Source organism: Aedes albopictus, chromosome 1 (genome assembly GCF_035046485.1).
Source record: "Aedes albopictus strain Foshan chromosome 1, AalbF5, whole genome shotgun sequence".
Classification (NCBI taxonomy): Eukaryota; Metazoa; Arthropoda; class Insecta; order Diptera; family Culicidae; genus Aedes; species Aedes albopictus.
Genome location: NC_085136.1, coordinates 105,445,840 through 105,465,172, shown reverse-complemented (window position 1 = coordinate 105,465,172; position 19,333 = coordinate 105,445,840). Strand labels below are relative to the sequence as shown.

The 19,333-nt window shown below is 37.2% G+C and overlaps 1 protein-coding gene across 2 annotated transcripts in view; it reads left to right on the top strand.

The window, feature by feature from the left end:
- The window catches only part of LOC109397657 (uncharacterized), a 386,176-nt gene that overhangs the window by 273,212 nt on the left and 93,631 nt on the right, over window positions 1-19,333 (top strand). The gene's annotated exons all lie outside the window — the stretch shown is intronic.

Sequence of the window (19,333 nt, the reverse complement as noted above, 5' to 3'; positions counted from 1 at the left end):
TTGTCCTTAGCACGCGACGTAAAGCACACAAATTGAACGGATTTTGTGGAAATCGTTCCCCGGCTGTTGAGCCAGGCTCGCCGCATCACACCTTCCAGCGCGATGTTGAAGAGTAGGAATGAGAGTCCGTCACCTTGTCGCAGTCCCCGGCGAGATTCGAATGAATTGGATAGTTCACCCGAAAACCTTATGCAGTTTTGTACACCCCCATCGTTGCTTTTATTGCTGTGTGCGTTCAATATGCAAACAGTGCCCAAATGCGCTTCAAATGCGGTAACACAGTAGTGTTACCAAAGGCAAATTAGCAACCATATCCAAAACCACCCGGGTAGAGGTGAAATACTGACGATCAAAACGTGATATTGGTTTGATTGATATAAGAGATAAAAGATCTGAAAATAATATCTGAAAAATGTTCCTGGAACATCTGAAGAATATCAAAATTTGATATTCCAAGATCAAACAAATAGCTTGCTGCTATTGGTTAGATCTTACAAGATCTACTTATGATCTGATGAGGATGTTCCAGGAGTAAATTTTAGATATTATTTTCAGATCTTTTATCTCTTATATCAATCAAACCAATATCACATTTTGATCTCAATATCAAAGTATGCTATTATTGAGCTCTTTTCTTCTACCCGGGCACCGCCAACCTAGGATGGCCACTGACATCGGGTTACTTGTTAGAAAATCTTTTTCTTTCCTCCCCTGTTGGGGAAATTAAGCCACTGTGTCCAATAGGCTGAACTTTTGTGGCATTAGAAAATCTTACCGCATTTGGTGTTCCTGCATTTGATATTTACGTTTCGAATGCACACAGCTATATCAGTCTAGTCAGCTTCCTAGGAAATCCGTTTTCGTCCATGATTTTCCATAGCTCTGTGCGGGAGAATGAGATGAGCAGAACGGTGGTACTTTATAAAAATGAAACATAAAACAAGCTCAAAGAACAATTGCAAATATTTGGAGTTTTCGAATGACGAGGGCTAAGGTAATCTTTTGCTCTGTAGTAGATAACAGTGTGTGAGCCACGTGCTCGCAAATCCAGAAGGATACGGTGGGCAGGATATACTACTAGAATGCCGAATATCAACCCATTATATAAAGAAATTATTACAATGATGCATATTGAAATGCCTAAAAACTGTTGAAAACTATCCATTGATAAGCTTTTAGCAGATTGTTTTAGTTATTACCAATTTAATCCATTTCTGGAACATTTCAAACTGTAACTTTTTTTATTAGGAGAATATCAACTATGATCAGTCATCTAAAATAGATTTACATAGCTCATACAAATAAGGTAGCTGCGCAAAAAAAAAATTAAAAAAAATATTTTTTCAACGTTTCACGTGCATATGCCCCACTGTGTATTTAAACGAAAATTTCACCGTAGATGTCCGTTTAAATGACTGCAATAACTTTCTTTTATGGGGTTGAGGTACTCCAGAAAAAATCAGACATCTACTGTGATTGTGGCATAATTCGGGCGTTAATGGGTTAAAATATTGAATTCCTGTTTAGTTGACATAAGAGAAAATCGAAATTTGTGTCAGCCTTAACATAATTTTAGAGTGATTCAGGAGGAAATTCTCCAAGAACACATCCAGGTATTCTTTCACAATTATCTCCGAGGCGCTTTAGGGAGATTTACAGGCTCACATGTGAGCTTTAAGGGATTTGTAGGGGAATCCGAGGTGTTTCAAGGCATTTCATCACTTCCCTTTTAACACTCGTTGTACTCGTCTATTTTAACACTCCTCTGAAACCCCTTCAAAACTCTCTTGAAAAATCCTTTCCAAAACCTCTATATGCAATATCTGAGAAAAAAAAACATGAAGGGGAAATTTCTGAAAAACTATCTATACGAATTTCTGAAGGAATTTATTCATGAAATCAGCAAAACAAATAATTCAAAAATTTTTGGAGCAGTTGCAGCTGGAACTTCTGGAAAATATCCTGAATAAATTTCTGGAGACACTCCTCTAAATATTTATGTGGCAATTTCCAAAGGATTCCCTGGAGAAAATTCGGAAATGAATCCTTTAAGGATGTCATAAAAAATACGCGTCAGATTTTTTGAACAATGCCTTAAAATATTGTCTAAAAAACACTGCGATAATTTTCTGAAAAAAATCCTATGAAAAATTTTTGAAAGAATCCTCAAAGGAGTTTTTGAATAAGATCCTGATGGATTTTCTGAAAAAAAAAACCTAAAGATTTTCTTAAGGAATCCTTGGAGACATTTCTGAAGCAATCCATGGAAGACTTTCTAAAAGAACCCTTGGATAAATTCTTGGAGAAGGGCTCTCTACGATGATTTTGTATAGAATACCTGGAAGAATTTCCGATAGAGCCCCTGGAGAAATGCCTCTAAAAATCCTTGGAAGATCGAATGAGGGATTTTCTAGAAATGTTTCTACAGTAATCTGTTGCAGATTTTTAGATAACAAAACCCAATGAGCATTTTCTAAATAAATCTATACAGACATTTTGGAAGTTATCCGGGGAAATCTTATAAAGGAATATCTGGATAAAATGCCAAAGAAATTTATGAAGGAATCCCTGTAGAAATTTCCCAAAGCATTTGTGGAATATTGTCCGAAAGAATACTCATAAGTATGTCTGAAAGAATCCATGGAGATGTTTGTAAGAAAATTCATGAAATTTTTAATTGGGAATATCTTAGAGATATTTTTAGAGCGATCTCTGGAGATAATTATGGCAGAAATCTGGAGAAATTTCGTTAAAAAAAATCATAGAGTAATTTCACAGGCATAGAAGGTTTTCTTAAAGAATCGCTCGAGCCGTTTTAGACAGAATCCGTGAAAGATTTTCTGAAATCATCGGAGGATTTGCTAAAGGCATCAATGGAGTAATTTTAGAAGTAATGCTTGAAAGATTGTAAGAATAAAACACTGAAGAAATTTCGGGAAAAAGAGGCTTTGAAGAAGTTCTTGAATACCTGGGTGAACTGGAGAGCCCCCTGCAGGCATTTATAGGAAAATTTCTTGAAAATTGCTTTGAACATCCCAAGGAATAGATTCTGAAGAAATTTCAGAAGCTGTTAATTAGAGAATTTTTGAAGGAATTCCTGAAGCATCACACGATTATTGAATGAATCCCTGGCGGAACTTCTTGAGACACCCCTGGTAGAACATCCCAAAAATCTATTGAGAATGGTCTACAGCGATATCTAAATAAATGCAAACAAAAAATCCCTGAATATAAGAGGTAATACCTGAAATAACCTCTGAGAAATTACATAAAAAATCTCAGGAAGACTACCAGCAAATTTTCAGAATTTCCTAAGGAAACCCCTAAGAGGAGTTTTTAAACGAATCTCTGAAAGAGTGTCCAAATCTCTATAAAAAAAATCTTTAAGAATTGCATCTTTTGAAGAAATCCTTGAAGGAATTCCAGTTGAAACCCCTGGAGAAAGTCCTTGAAGAATTTCTTGAGAAATTTTTAGAAAGAATTAATTTACAAAGGTTTGAAAAACACATGCCCGAACTTCTGTGACAATCCTTGAATATTTTTTCTTAAGAATTTCTTAAAAAATCCCAGGAGTAAAATTCTGAAAAAAAAACTAATTTCAAGATGTATCCTTCAAGACGTTTCTCGAGAGTCTCCTGAAGTAGACTAAAAGAAAACTACTTCAAGAGTTTCTTAAATAGTCCTTAAAATGATTGTTTTCCATAATCATTCCGAATTTTGTTTTCATATATCCTGAACGAATTATTTAACGAATTCACTATGACAGCACTGTATCGTGAGTTTTGGTTTATTCAAGGGGTAGTTGAATGTTACATCAGGGGATTTTTTTTATTATCGTACAAATTGGGCCGAAGGGTCTATGATTTTCATGAAACTTTCTCCACAGGCAAAACTTATAGATATATGAATAAAAAAATTGAGAAAAATTCAGAGTTGCCTATTTTCCCGGAAAATTCAGGTGCATTTTTTTTTTGTTTTTCCCTGATACTACTTACTTTGGAAAATCATACTCAAGAACGAAGCACCATAGAAACAAAGTTTTTTTTAAGAAAACATATACCAATCAACTCAGTTCGACGAATTGAGATAATTTCTGTATGTGTGTGTGTAAGTGTGTATGTACATATGTATGTCTGTGGGCAAAAAAAGTTCACTCATTTCAAAGGCACTCCCCATTGGCCGATTTTTCGGATTATACTGTATGACCCATAAAAAAATGCGACAGTTTTCAAATTCATCGTTCCCCTACTTCGAACTGATTAACCTTGCATGTATCTATTGGATAGTATAGTAGAGCCACTAATCTGATATTGGCAAAGGAACATAGACTGATTTCATGCACATACCTTTGGAAATATAACGTTGAACATATGGATGTCGGAATCGTCCACGCGCCAGAGGCCATTTTTTAAGGATATAATTTTCTTTCAATTGCTTTCAATCACATTCAATCAAATTTTATTTTCAAAATAGTACTTTTAAGGCTGGATAAGGTCTTCAGGAGTTTGTTGGTTTGTCGGACAAGAACGGAAAAAAATATTAACTTATAAATTAAGAGACATTTTCTGAAAATTGAATTCTTTGACAAATGATAATTTTTAGAAAATATTATGTTTTAAGCATGAAATTGTTTTTAAGTACTTAGTATTTGTACCTATCATAAAGGTAGGTTTATATGCCTTCATCGACAAAAAATTGTTTTGAAAAATGTTCAAACATGTTAAGTTTTTTATTAATTTATCTTAAATACGGTTTTTAATATGTAGCACCTATTTTAGTTTTTGTTTCCTAAACATTTGAAATTATTTTTAAATTTTTTCTCAAACATGGGCGTATTGAAGAGTACATATTTCTTCATGGTTTCCATGTGTTTAAAAGTTTTTCATCTTATTTCATTTTGCTCTGAAAATTGAAGGAAAACTTGATTTTATTTAAAAATTGTTAACAATTATGAGGCATCCCATATACGTAACCAATGAATATTTTGACAAAAATTTGAGAGATCATGTATGACAATGACCTCCTTATTGTATCCTAAACCAAAAAAGTTTATTTTATTAGGATTATTTCATTAAAAATCATCAAATACCGCAAAAAAAATGAAATGTCGCATTTTTTTTATGGGTCATACTGTAGCTCGAATTGAACCGGAATTTTACCGCATTGTTTGCTATTAAAAATGCTTCGGATCGGTCGAGGCGTTCCGGAGCTACGGCCATTTCAGTGATCCGGACCAGCACCGGTGGAACTGGCCGTATATAAAATTGAACCAAGTCCCAACATGCGACACACCAAACTGCGGCGATTTTTGTAACCTTTAGAATGGTTGACGAATTTTATGCGAAAATGGAGGCCAAAAATTCCTCGATGCCGGTCCAAAATTCAAGGTGGCAGCCTAATATGGCGGCTCCAAATTCAAAGTAACGGCTGTTCAATAGAGCTTTAGGCTCTAAAGCCATGCAATATGGGGATATTTGGTATGAAGAAGATGCCCGGAGTCCAAAAATGGCAACCAGAATATCCAAGATGGCGGCTCCAAAATCAAGATGGCGACTGTTTAATGGAATTTTTGGACCTAAACCATGCAATATGGGAATATTTGGTATGCGGAAGAAGTCTGGACTCTAAAAATGGCGACCAGAATATCCAAGATGGCGATCTAAAATCCAAGATGGCGGTTCAACATTCAAGATGACTGTTGTTTAATGAAGTATTAGGATCTATAACCAAGAAATATGGGTATATTTGGTATGGTGAAGATGTGCAGAATCCAAAAATGGCGACTATATCCAAGATGAGGGTTCAACATTCAAGATGACGGCTATTTAACGGAGTTTTAGACTCTTAAACCACGCAATATGTGTATATCTGGTATTGGAAAGATGTTTGGAGTCCGGAAATGACGACTAAAATATCCAAGATGGCGTCTCAAAATTCAAGATGACGGCATAAACTTCAAGATGGCGACTATTTAATGGAGGTTTAGGCTCTAAAACCGTACAATATGGGTATATTTGGTATGGGGAAGATAAGTTCAAAAATAGCGACCAGAATATCCAAGATGGCGTCTCAATATTCAAAATGGCTGCTGTTGAATAGAGTTTTGGGCTCTAAAACCATTCAATATGGGTGTATCTGATAGGGGAATAAGTCTGGAGTCCAAAAATGGCGACCAGAATTCCCAAGCTGCCGGACTTAAGTCCAAAATGGCGGCTCAAAATACAAGATTACTGCTGTTTTTCAAGAGTGTAAGGCTAAAAGGGCCCATATAGCCGAGGCGGTAAACGCACGGGTATTCAGCATGACCATGCTGAGGGTGACGGGTTCGATTCCCAGTCGGTCCAGGATCTTTTCGTAAAAGGAAATTTCCTTGACTTCCTTGGGCATAGAGTATCTTCGTGCCTGCCACACGATATACGCATGCAAAATGGTCATTGGCAGAGGAAGCTCTCAGTTAATAACTGTGGAAGTGCTCATAGAACACTAAGCTGAGTAGCAGGCTTTGTCCCAATGAGGACGTTACGCCAAGAAGAGAGAGAGAGAGAGACCCACCACTATAGGAACACTACCACAACTATAGGTGAAAAGGAGCATAAAAAATAGGAAAACAATTGTTTAATATAGGTTTCTCGGCAAATCCTGAGTATTAAACTGAATTATTGTTATTAATTAAATATAATTGAAAAGACACGGACACGTTCAATGCTTCCAGTGAGCTTTTCGCTCTTTGAAGGAAGCACGACACGAGACAACGGACTAGCATGCAACGCCCAGTGGCACAGCCGAAAACTTTTCCTGACAGCTGCGGCGGGAATCGAACCCGCGCTCCTCAGCACGATGTGACTAAGAGCTTGGTGACCCTAGCCACACGACCACTGAGCCGAACATTATAATTCCATTTGCAAGCTCTTCGATCAATATAGTGCTAAAGTGCCACTACCACCACTATTGGTACTATCTCCACTAAGGGAGCTTTTACCTTATGACACATTTGGACATTTTTTACAAAATTGGTCATAACTGAAAAATGAAAAACAAGTACATTCCAAAAAGTTCAGCGATTACAGCTTATGAAATTACCTACCAAACCAAAATCATTTTTTTGAAAACTTTTCACGAGTTCGGGCATAGTTTTTCCGTTTTTTTACAAATTTTCTCAACTGTGGAAAATTTTGAGGAAAACTTTCTCTATTTTATATTTTTATTTTATTTCTGAGAAAATTTGCTTTCATTTTCTTAAAAAACCTTGTTTCTACGATGCTTCGTTCTTGAGTTATGTTTTTCAAAGTTAGTAGAGTCTGGGGAAAACAAAAAGCTTTCCGGGAAAATGGGTGGCCCTGACTTCTTCACATTTTTTTATTTACATGAATAAAATGACAGCTGAATATTGGTCTGAAGTATTGCTTGTTCAACCTCTTTAATCAGCATACATAGATAGCTGAATATAAAGTTGAATAGAACAAAATTTATCTCTGTAATCAGCTTTGAAACGTATACCAATATTTACTTATTTACTTATTTATTTACTTATTTATTGTTTCTCTTCATCTGATCTACTTGGATCTCAATGAAGTGTGGCTGGGAAAAGCCTTAACCAGGCATAAAAACCCGCATATTTTGAAGTAGTACATGACAAACCATTACAAATAATTACATACGGCACAACTTATCTAACTAATGCTACACACTCAGATTTGATTACCGAAGTCGGTAAAATTTTACTGGGTTTTTGAACAGCAGAGTTAAGTCGGTAAATGATTGTGAATACCGAAAAGTCGGTAACACTTCAAATTTCGATCTGTCAAACAAATACTGAAGTAGTCAGTAATATCAGATGTACATGTTACTGCCTTTTTCGGTAATCTAAAATTTTATTTGATTATGGTCTTGCTGAGTTTTTCAGATCCGGAAAATATTTTGTTCCCTCCCGGTCTGCCCCACTTTCGATGCATTTTGCATTTCAGTCTAGGTGCTTCCGATGTATGTGCCCCTGCCGACCGCTTTTGGAAGGATTGAAAATCTACGAAGTAACTCCGACAGAACCAGAACGACCTCAGGGCGAAGCTCGATGTGCGGGAGAATCCAGTCGGTGCTCGAGTATTGTTCGAGTATCTGGAGATGCGTCAAATTGTATACAATTTGCTGTGTTATAACAAAGTCCCTGAAGATTTGTCTAGCGAATGAGGCCGTTCCAGTTCTGTAGGTGCAGTAGATTTCCGAATACTTACCAAACAAGCGGCAAAGGCACACGAATCGGCGTTGAAAATGTTAAATCATGATGAGAGTAGGTTCACGGCGATGATCGAAGCTTTTTTTTCTTCTTTGACAGCTGAGCACGCGCGGATTACTGTTTACATTTTACTTTAACGAAAACTCAGTAAAAACGAACCGATGCTGAAAAGTCGGTACTGTTTTTTTACTGACATTCGACTGAACTCAGTAAATCATCAACTTTGCTGAACCCTCGGCACAAAATATAACCGTATTCAGTAAAATGTCAAAAAATATTACTGAACATCAGTAACGTTGTATGAAAATGCTGTAAACTCAGTAGTTTTTGTATTTTACGGTTCAAAAACCGTAAAATAAATTACCGAACAAAGAAAACGAAAATGAGTGTGTAACATTATAAAAGAACAAAAAAAAATCTAACGAAACACATCAATGAAAGTCGAACTGTTCAAATACATTGTTAAAATTTAAAATCATAAACCTAATGGGATCATGTTGTCCGTATCGACTATTACGTGGATCCAAATGCAGGAAATTGCGGCGCCGCAGAATTAATAACACAGCGTAACAAAAATTAACTTTTTGTCTGTCTCAAGAGCAAACTTATGTGTCTCCGAAGGGTTTTGGGCCGCTGAATCCGAATCCGGGCTCAGATTTGCTCTAACACGTCACAATTTTGAGCTATACCTCAATTTATAGGGCAAAACATGCGATTTTGGGCTTTTTTGACTGCAAGCCATTAAGCAAGGAAATGTTTTTTTTTGCCTATCTCGTGCACCAAGGTGTACCGAAAGGCTATATGTTCACTCCAAAAACGAAAATTTGATAGAGCCTCCGGAGAGGTCAAGTCTTATATACCAATCGACTCAGCTCGACGAATTGAGGTGATGTCTGTGTGTGTGTATGTGTGTGTGTGTGTGTATGTGTGTATGTGTACAAAAAAACTCACATCACTTTTTGGCAGTAAACCTCAACCGATTTTAATGACCGATGGTTCATTCGACGCGGAATCTGGTCCCATTGTTTCCTATTGCAAATGGTTCAGATCGGTCCAGCCGTTCCGAAGTTATGTCCATTTAGGTGTTCCGGACCGGTACCCCAGGAAGGGACCAGATATGAAAACGCTACAAACCCATCCATGCGGCACATCAAACTACGGCATTTTCGATCACTTGATGAATGCTAAGCAAAAAAATAGTCTCAGATCATATCTGAACCGGTAGTGTACCGGAACCGTTTCCAGGTGTCCTGCCGGAAGTGGCCAAACATAAAAGGACAATTTGTTGAGTATTAATCCTACTAAAACTAAAGCACTTTTAATTTGCAGATTAAGAGCTCCTCCACAAACGCCTGATTTATTCCTTGGTGGAGAATTAATCAATTTTGTTGATCAGGCGTCGAATCTTGGTGTCATTATAGACTCTAGTCTCAGTTGGGATGCGCATATCAACTCACAATGTGGGAAGGTCTATGGTGCATTAAAACAATTGAATCGCTCAACTCGTCATTTGGACACTACTACCAAAATAAAATTATTTAATGTCGAATTCGTTTATTCCCGACGGTGCACTGCACCGGTGTAGCAATTGACACCGGAAAAACGAACGGTTTCGGTGCAATTTGTTGACAGTTTATGATGGTATTAGTAGGAACGCGTGAGAGCGTCAATGAAAACAATAAAGGATATCAAAAATAAACATAATCAATGTTTTCATGATTTCCGTGATGAACAAAATTATTTTTATTATTTTTATTTTTTACTTTCTATATACAATTTAATAATTTGAAAAGTTTTCAGTAATCCACTTGTATATGATACACTTGTAATGATAAATGTTACTTGAAAATTGTAATCCAATGTTTTAACACTCCTACATTATTTATCTTCTTCCAATTCTTGTAATATCATAATTTTTCTATTAAAAGCAACTTTTTAGAATTTAACAATTTCCGTTGCCCAATAAAAAGGATGCTAACATACAATTGTAAACGATCTACGTGCACAAATTTAACACAAAAAATGTTAAAGGCAGTTCAATAGAAAACGTTTAGCTACAACGTAAAAAGGAAAATATGACGAAATGCTTTTTAAAACATAACGTCATTGAAACGCAACTCACATCAAAACGCTTTAGCCATTCTTTAGCGACATTTGTTTGACTTTCAATGTAATTCAAAAATTCAATATTTGTTGTAAGAAAAAAACATAGAATTTACGGTTTTTGAAACTTCAGTGATATTTAAGTCCAATTTGAATTCATAGATTTTTATTCTATTCTGGACTTATCAAAACTTTATTACGTAATTTTTTTCATATATCATAGATCACCATGCGACAGAAAATTCTGATGATTAAAATCATTAAAAGTAACCCACATATTTGCGATAATAAAAAAAAAATAGTGATGGGAAAAATATACGTTGAATCAACTCTTTGAAATTTCATGTTACCGATAAATTTTGAAGATTCCTCAGAAGTTGAAAGACGTGATAATCATCGATCAAGTTTAAATAATTTTTAAACGCACAGATTTGCTGTTTGGAAATTAAAACATCTCAAAATAAACGAATATCCAAGAAAACTGTTTACCTAATGCCGAAGAGAAAATCATCATTCCTACCAAAACAAAACCACGATACAAGTTCAGCGATATGCATGTATTGGTAAAACTAGCTTTGTACCTGCTACACCGCGCTCAAACTGGGTGTAGCATTTTCTTGCACCGGTGCCAATCGGGTGTCAAAACAGAACAGTACCTGCGAATAAACGAACGGTTTCGGTGCAAGTTTGCTACACCCGGTGGCAAAGCGGTGCAGGCGGTGCAAATAAACGAATTCGACATAAGGCGTTGGTTTTGCCTCATCTTACTTACTGTGATTTCATTTACAGCAATGCGTCAATGGCGTCTATCAACAAATTGAGGCTAGCACTTAATGCATCTATACGCTATGTTTTTAACCTCTCCAGATACTCACATGTGACTCATTTACAAAAAAACACTATTGGGTTGTTCTTTTCTAAAATTCTATGAATACAGATCATGTTTGCTTTTTCATAGACTCATTACCACTAAAACTCCTGGCTATCTCTATACCAAACTCACTCAATTGCGATTACCGCGTAATATGAATTTCAGTATTCCTCAGCATTACTCATCCTACTATGGGCAGTCATTTTTCGTACGAAGCGTTGCAAGTTGGAATGCGTTACCCGTGAACATAAAATCCATAAATTCATCTGGGGGATTTAAGCGGGACCTTCTTCAGAGATTTGCCAACATGAATTGATTGAACCAAAAACATATTAAGGAGCCTTCAGGAACAATTTAGTTTGTAGATTATAGATTTAAGTATTGAACATGTTACTTACTATGATTGAATTCACAATATGGCAGCAAAAAAGACATTGTCTTACGTCATAAGATTGGATAGCAAATAAATAAATAAATAAATAAAATAAATAAATAAACATAAAAGTGAACTAAACCCATGCATGTGACATATCAAACCGCGACTTTTTCGATAACGCGATGAACAGTAAGTAGGAAAACTTTATCAGACCGTATCGAAACCGGTAGTGATCCAGAACCGGTTCCAAAACTCCCGCCGGAGGTGGCCAAGTATAAAAGTTAACCAAACCCATGCATGCGGCATATCAATTAGTGCCTTTTTTCATATCCTGATGTATAGTAAGCAGGATAATATTCTCAGACCATATCTGAACCGGTTGTGTTCTGGAACCGGTTCCGGGTGTCTCGTTGGAAGTGGCCAATATAAAATTGAACTAATACCATGCAAGCGGCATATCAAACCCCAGCTTTTTCGGTAACCTGATGAACAGTAAGCAGGAAAACATTCTCAGACCATATCGGAACCGGTTCCAAATGTCCCGCCGGAGGTGGCCAAGTATAAAAGTTAACCACCCAGACAACCAGTAATCGTATAAGATGTCACATAAGATGATAAAGTGGAGGCCAGATGCGTGCATGCCTCCATTTAGGCGCAAGTAAAATGTACGCATATCGCCTCCACTTTAACATCTTATGCTACATCTTATACGATCACTGGTTGACTGGGCAAGCCCATCCATGCGACATATCAAATAGTGGCTTTTTTGTTATCCTGATGAACAGTAAGCAGGGAAATATATTTAGAACATATCTGAATCGGTTCATCATCAAATTGTGGGTTTTTAGATATTTTGATTTGGCAAAAAAAGTTTCTGGCCATATTGGGGGCAACCGGTAATGTTCCGCAACCGATTACGGTTGCCCCATCGGAAGTGGTCAAATGCAAAGGAGAAGTAAACCCATAAATTCGACACATTAAATGACTTTTAAGGTAACCTGATGAACGGTTAACAAGAAAAAAAATCATAGACCATACTTTGGAAAACCAATAGTGTGCTGAAACCGGTTCCAGGTGCCCCGACGGAAGTGGTCAAATGTAGAACGGAACCAAACGCATACACGCAGCACATTAAATAACGGCTTCTTCGATAACGCGAAGAACGATCAGCAAGAAAATAGTCTCAGGCCACATTTACCGGTAGTGTTCCGGAACTAGATTCGAATGCCTCGCCGGAACTGGTGAAATTCACAAATGAACCAAACCCATACATGCATTACATCAATTTGCGACTTTTTAGGAAAACTGATTAACAATTTGCATTATTAAAGAGTGATGAATACACGGTTTTTGACAGTACATCAAATACCAGCTTTTGTGATAATTTCTTCTTCTGTATGACTTGACGTTCACATTGGAACTTGGCCTGCCTCTCTTCAACTTAGTGTTCTTAGTCAGTTGTTAATTGAAGGGCTTTCTTTGCCTGCCATTGCATGAATTTGTATATTATGAGGCAAGTACAATAATACGCTATGCACAGGAAGTCCAGAAAATTTTCCCGACCGGAACGGGAATCGAACCCGCCGTTTCCAGATTGGCGATCCATAGCCTTAACCACTAGGCCATCTGGAGACCCTTTTTTGATAACACGATGATCGATTCGTAAGAACATAGCTTCAGACCATATTTTAGATAACCGGTAGTGTCCCGAAACCAGTTCTGGGTGTCCCACTGGAAGTGGTGAAATGTAAAAGTGATCTGTACCCATGCATTAGATAAATCAAATCGTGGTCTTTTAGGTAACCTAATGAACTTTAGCAATGAAATAGTGTCAGACTATATTTGGTAGACCCGGTGGTGCTCCGGAACCTGTTCCAGTACCGCATCGAAAGTAACCAAATGTACGATGCGACACATCACATCACGGCTTTTTTAATAACCTGAGAAACGGTTAACTAGAAAATAGGCTCATACCACATTAGAGACTACCCAGACTACCGGTAGGATTGCACAACCAGTGTTTGGTGCGTCGCCGGAACTACGAAAATAAATAAAATCAATGCAAGCGATAAATATGTGTAAGAGAATTGATTGATTGATTTGTCTTTATTAGAGAGACTTTCAGCCCTTGGCTGGTTCGTCTCTATGTGTAAGAGAACAAAATCTTGACAAATAAAACCCACATACAAACATACGTCTCACTATACTCACTCACTACGTTCTTGTTTTTAACGGTCAATCAAATATAACCTAGAATGTGCAGAAAAAAACTTTATCGAGGACCGCAAAGTGATCTGTGATTGTGTAAAAAGTTATATCTTAGCTTGTTTGTATCGTGTTGATATTGATCAGCCCCCAGTGTTAGTGAAGGTGCTCAAGCAGTCAACTGAGAAATCTGATATTATTCAGCTCTGCTTATACGTTGAACATAACGTCGGACTATGTGCCATCAATAGGTTTTAAGTCATTTCAATGATGACTTTGATAAAATGCTTAATTTTCTTAAAAAATATCAGGATTCAGGAACACTTTGACTAACCTGACGGAAAAGTCGTGAGAACATATACGACGAGAAAGGCACTATCACCACTAGGTGGATTAATTTGGGTTTTTAAACAATCAAAAGGTTAATTGGTCAATTAACATCTGAATTAACGACTCATGCAAAATATTTCGTTTTACCAAATCGAATTTGATAGTTTTTAGCGATTTATGTTAGGTACGATATTTCCCATACAAGACATCCTCCAAAAGTTGCATGCAAGTTTTCATACTAACATAAAATGCTTAAATCTATCAAATTTGATTAGGTAAAACAAAATATTTTGCATGGGTCGTTAATTTAGATGTTAATTGACCAATTATCCTTTTGGTTGCTTAAAACAAATATTTCCAAGCTTAATGATTTGCAGTCAAAAAAGCCCAAAACCGCATATTTTGCCCTATAAATTGTGGTATAGCTCAAAAATGTGACGTGTTGGAGCAAATCTGAGCCCGGATTCGGATTCAGCGGCCCAAAATCCTTCGGAGACACATAAGTTTGCTCTTGAGACAAAAAAATGTTGCGCTGTGTAATCGGTTGTTCAACCTTTAATCAAATAACGTTTGACAGCTCACCCAAGCAGTGTCTTCACAGAGTCCACATAGCTTGTTCAGCCTCAATACAGCTTTAGTTCAATTTATGTTCTTGATTATTCAGATACAACAAGTATTGCTCTCGTTTTCGAGGATATGTATACATTTGTGTGTGGTGTAGGTGATAAGGTGAGTGCCTATAAATCAGGAGTTCCGAGTTCAATTCCCAGTTTTCCCATAGATTAATTTATACATTCCGAAGCTTCTCTTCTGCAAATGGAAAGCTGCAAATAATGAAAATTTTTTTTTAAATATTTTTTTTTAATTTTTAACCAAATTCAATAAATTTAATCGATTACTGACTAAGCGCATATTAAGCCTTAAATCAGCCTTTCAATGACCTCAAACCAGCTTAAGGTTGGATAAAATCACCAAAATTAGATGTTTAGGGAATAAAGGATTGTACTGTACTCAGCTTTTGTTCAAATGAAGGCTGTTTTAAAATGGTTAGAAAAACGATTATTCAGCATCAAATTGTTATCTGAGAAATCCGCATAGTAATAAAAAAATCCCCATCAGAAACAGGCGAATGCAAGTCAGAAAATACCTACATACAGGGTGTTGGGTTCCTTACCCAGAATATTTCAGGGGGTGATTAAGGATGATATTTGATGAAAAAAATTGTTCTACGCATATGGTCAAATCTCAACCATTACGGAGTTATTGAACTTTTCACGATTTTGACAATGCTTTTAATAAAACGAAAATAACATGAAAACGGTTTAACTTATTCAAGATCTCTCAGCACCGTTTGAAAGATTATGAAATTTGCTATTGAACGTCTTCTTCGAACATGCAAGTTTTTGTTACTTACACACTTTTTAAGAGCAAATAAGTGAAAAGTAAGTGAATTTTTAACTGTTTTTGTCGATTTACTCTAAAAAATGCGTAATTAACTTATTTTTTTCCTTAGACAAAGTTGAGCGCCTTGAAATGCCCTACAATTCGTTCTTTGACATCAAACTCCTAACTCTTGTCATTTCTCTGCAATTTTGATTTGAATGCACAGTTTTGCATCATAAATTTGCTTCAGCAAGTGCATTAGAATTTAGCTCTCTTGACCCCACTGTGACAGCGAAACTAGCGTCATGTTTTACTTCGCGCACACGGCTACTTGATTCCCCGCGCCGAACAACAACAGCATGGCGCGCTGGCGCATGAGTGAAAAGAACGACGCCGCTCGCTGTGTGTTCGGCAAGGTGTTCAGTTGAATCAGTTGAATGATTTTTGTAGTCCCGATGATTCTGGGAAGCTCATGATAATTTCGGGACGAGTGTTGGATTTTGGTAGACAGTAACTGAGAGGCTTGGTTAGGCTGTGTTATTATTCCAGTATCCTCTTGGAGGATGAGAAACATCAGAATAAAACTGTTGTTGTCAATACCTGGAGGTTCGCGATGATTTTAATAGTGAGCTGGTGATTCCGGAAGGAACCTTGTTAGCTATAAAGTAACTTTACTCCAGCTTTGAGCGCATAATACAGCACAATCTTCGTCGGTCTTGGACGCTGTTGCTCCTGTTTCCCCGAACATTTAATAATTCTCAGGTCTTTTTCAACCACGTGTAGCCAGCACGTTCGCAGACGTCCATGTAGTCACCGACCATTACCTGGTTCCATGCTGAATATTGTTTTCGTTATTATTCTTTCTTTTGACATTCGCACTACGTGCGCAGCCCACTGAAGTCTGCCGTAATTTATTCGTTTCTCAATACTCCGTTTTGATGAAGTAGGTTGATCTTGATCGAAGTTGCTGCTTCCTGCTCTAACTCATTCGTCAAACAAATAGGTAAGAGCAGGATGTAGCATCTTCGATCATATTCAATCTATCTCATTAAACATGATTAATATTCGCAGCATTTTGTGCTCTGTCTCTACTCGGGACCTTGTAGTTTTGGTCAAGTTTCAAAAGCAACTAAGCAATGCTCATTTAGGATTTCGGAATGAAATTAAGATTTTGGGAGTACTTCGAGAAACTCGAAGTGGAAAATTACTGATTTTGGTTGTATTGAATGAAGTGCTTGCAGAAATTTCTCGATTTCTTTCAGAAGAATTTGTGCAGATCATAGTCTGAGAGTGTTTACCAAACTTATTTATGAGCTGCTCTGCGAACATTGGTTTAGACCTCGCTCAAGTATTCACAGTCGCAATTGAGGTAGCTAATGGTTGGAAATTTCTGTAGGGGATCTTTCAGTAATTCTAACAGGAGTTCTTTTAACGATTTCTCCAGCAGTTTCTTCGAGAATTCATCCAAGAATTACTTAGGAATTTTTGTAAGGGGTTTTAACAGGTTCCACAAAGAATTATTCCGTGAGTTCATTTGAAGTTTAGTCAGGATTTCTTTTCTAAGAACATTTTTCAGGAAAAAAATTTGGATGTTCATCTGTGAATTCTTGTAGAAGGAATTAGGAATTTCTTGCAGAACATTGTTTTTTAAGAGTTTTTAGACAATTTATCCTGAAATCATTTGATAAATTCTCCGAAAGTATCTACAAAAATTCAATTAGGGATAATTTTATTAGCTTCTTTGGAGGAATTCCCACAGGAGTTTCTCCGGAAATTCTTTCAGGGATTCCTCCAAAAGATAGCTCCAGGAATTCCCTCAGAGATACGTCTACAATAACTTCGGAGATTGTTCCAGATTTCCTCCAGAGATTCCTCCAGAAACTTCTCCAGAGATGCCTCTAGGGATTCCTCCAAGAATTTCTCAAAGGACTCCAAAGGACCAGCACTTTCTCTAGGGATCACTACAGGAATTCCTGAAGAATTTTCTCCAGGAATTACTGCAAAATTTTCTCCAGAAATACGTTTAGGGATTCCTCCAGAATTCCACTGAAAGCTTCCGCCGGAATGCCTCTAGAGATTCCTCCGAAAATTTCTCCAGGGATTCAATGAGTTTTTTTTTATCCAGGGCTTAGTCCAGGAATTCCTGCAGAATTTCCTCCAGAAATTCCTGCAAAACTTCCTCCAGGAATTCCTCCAGGATTCCCTTAAAGATTCCTTCAGGAAATTCTCTAGGAATTCCGCAGAGGATTCCTCCAGCAATTTCTTTAGGGATTACTACATGGATTCTTTCACGGATTCCTCTAGGAGTTTCAGCAAAATTTCGTGCAGGAATTCTTCTAGGGATTTCTCCAGAATTCCCCTTAAAGTTCCTCCAGGAATGCCTCTAGGAATCCGCCAGAAATTCTTCCAGGAACTCCTCCAGGAATTCCTTAAAGGATTCCTCCAGAAACTTCGTAAGTGATATATCCAGGAATACCTGTATGAATTTTTCAGAAATTTCTCTAAGGACTTCTTCAAGGATTGACCCAGAAATTCAACAGTATTTTTTCAGCAATTCCTGCATCAATTTCTCTAATGATGCCTCCAGGTATTCCTCCAGGGATTGCTCCAGAGATTTAGTCAGTAATTGATGCAGGCATTTTTAAAGTAATTCCTTTTAAAATATCTCTAGGAATTCTTCCAGGGATTACTTCAGGAATTCGCTCAGAAATTCCTCCGATGATTTCTTTAAGAATTTCTCTAAAAAAATCTCCAGGAATTCTTGGATTGCTTAAGGAGTTCCTCCAGAATTTCCTCCAGAAATTTATCCAGGGATTCCTCCGGGAATTCCTCCAGGGATTCCTACGAAAATTCTTCCTCCAGGGATTTTATCAGGAATACCTTCAAGAGATTCCTTCACTAGTATTCCATGGATTCCACAAAGCAACCTCCAGGAAATGCTTCAGGGATTTCTTCAGCAATTCCTTTAGAGATTTTCCAGGAATTTCATCAGAGATTTCCCCAGGATTTCCTTCAGGGATTCTATCAGAAACTCTCCCAAGGATTTCTCCAGGTTTTTTTTTAAGTTTCCTCCAGAAATTGCTTCAGTAATTTCTCAAAGACTTCAAAATTTCTTACATTTTGTTCAGGAGTTCCTCCAGAGATTTTTCCACGAGCTGCTCCAGAGATTACTTCAGCTTTTTACCAACAGAATTTATTCTAAGAATTTTTTCAGAGATTCCTTTAGGAACTTGTCCGGAGTTTCCTACAGGAATACCTCAGAGAACTTCTCCTGGGATTCCTCCAGAAATTCCCTCAAAGTTTCCTTTACAAATTCCTCCAGTAATTTCTTCAAGAATTCCTTCAGGAATTTCTCCAGAAAGTGCTTCAGAGGTTTCTCCAAGTTTCCTCCCTAGATTCCTTGATTCATACCTTTAGAGGTTTCTCCAGTAATTCGTCCAGAGATTTCCTCACGAGTTTTTCGAATAATTCGTGCAAGGATTCCTCCAGAAATTCCACCAAGGATGCCTCCTGAGATTCCTTTAGGAATTCCTACAGGAATTCCAAAGTTTCCTCCACAAATTCTCCCAAGGCTTTCTTCACGAATTCCTCTAGGAATACCACCTGGGTTTCCTCCACCGATTCCTCCATGGATTCTTCTAAGAATTCCCGGGAATTCTCCAGGTATTCCTTCAAGGGTTTCTCCAGGCATTTCCCTAGTGATTACACCAGAAATTCCTACAGGGATTCTTTACATTTTCCTCTAGAGAGTTCTCGAAGAACTCCAAAGGAGCAAGTTCTACAGAAATTGCAACAGGAATTCCTGCAGAAATTTTTCTTGTAATTCCTGCAGAAT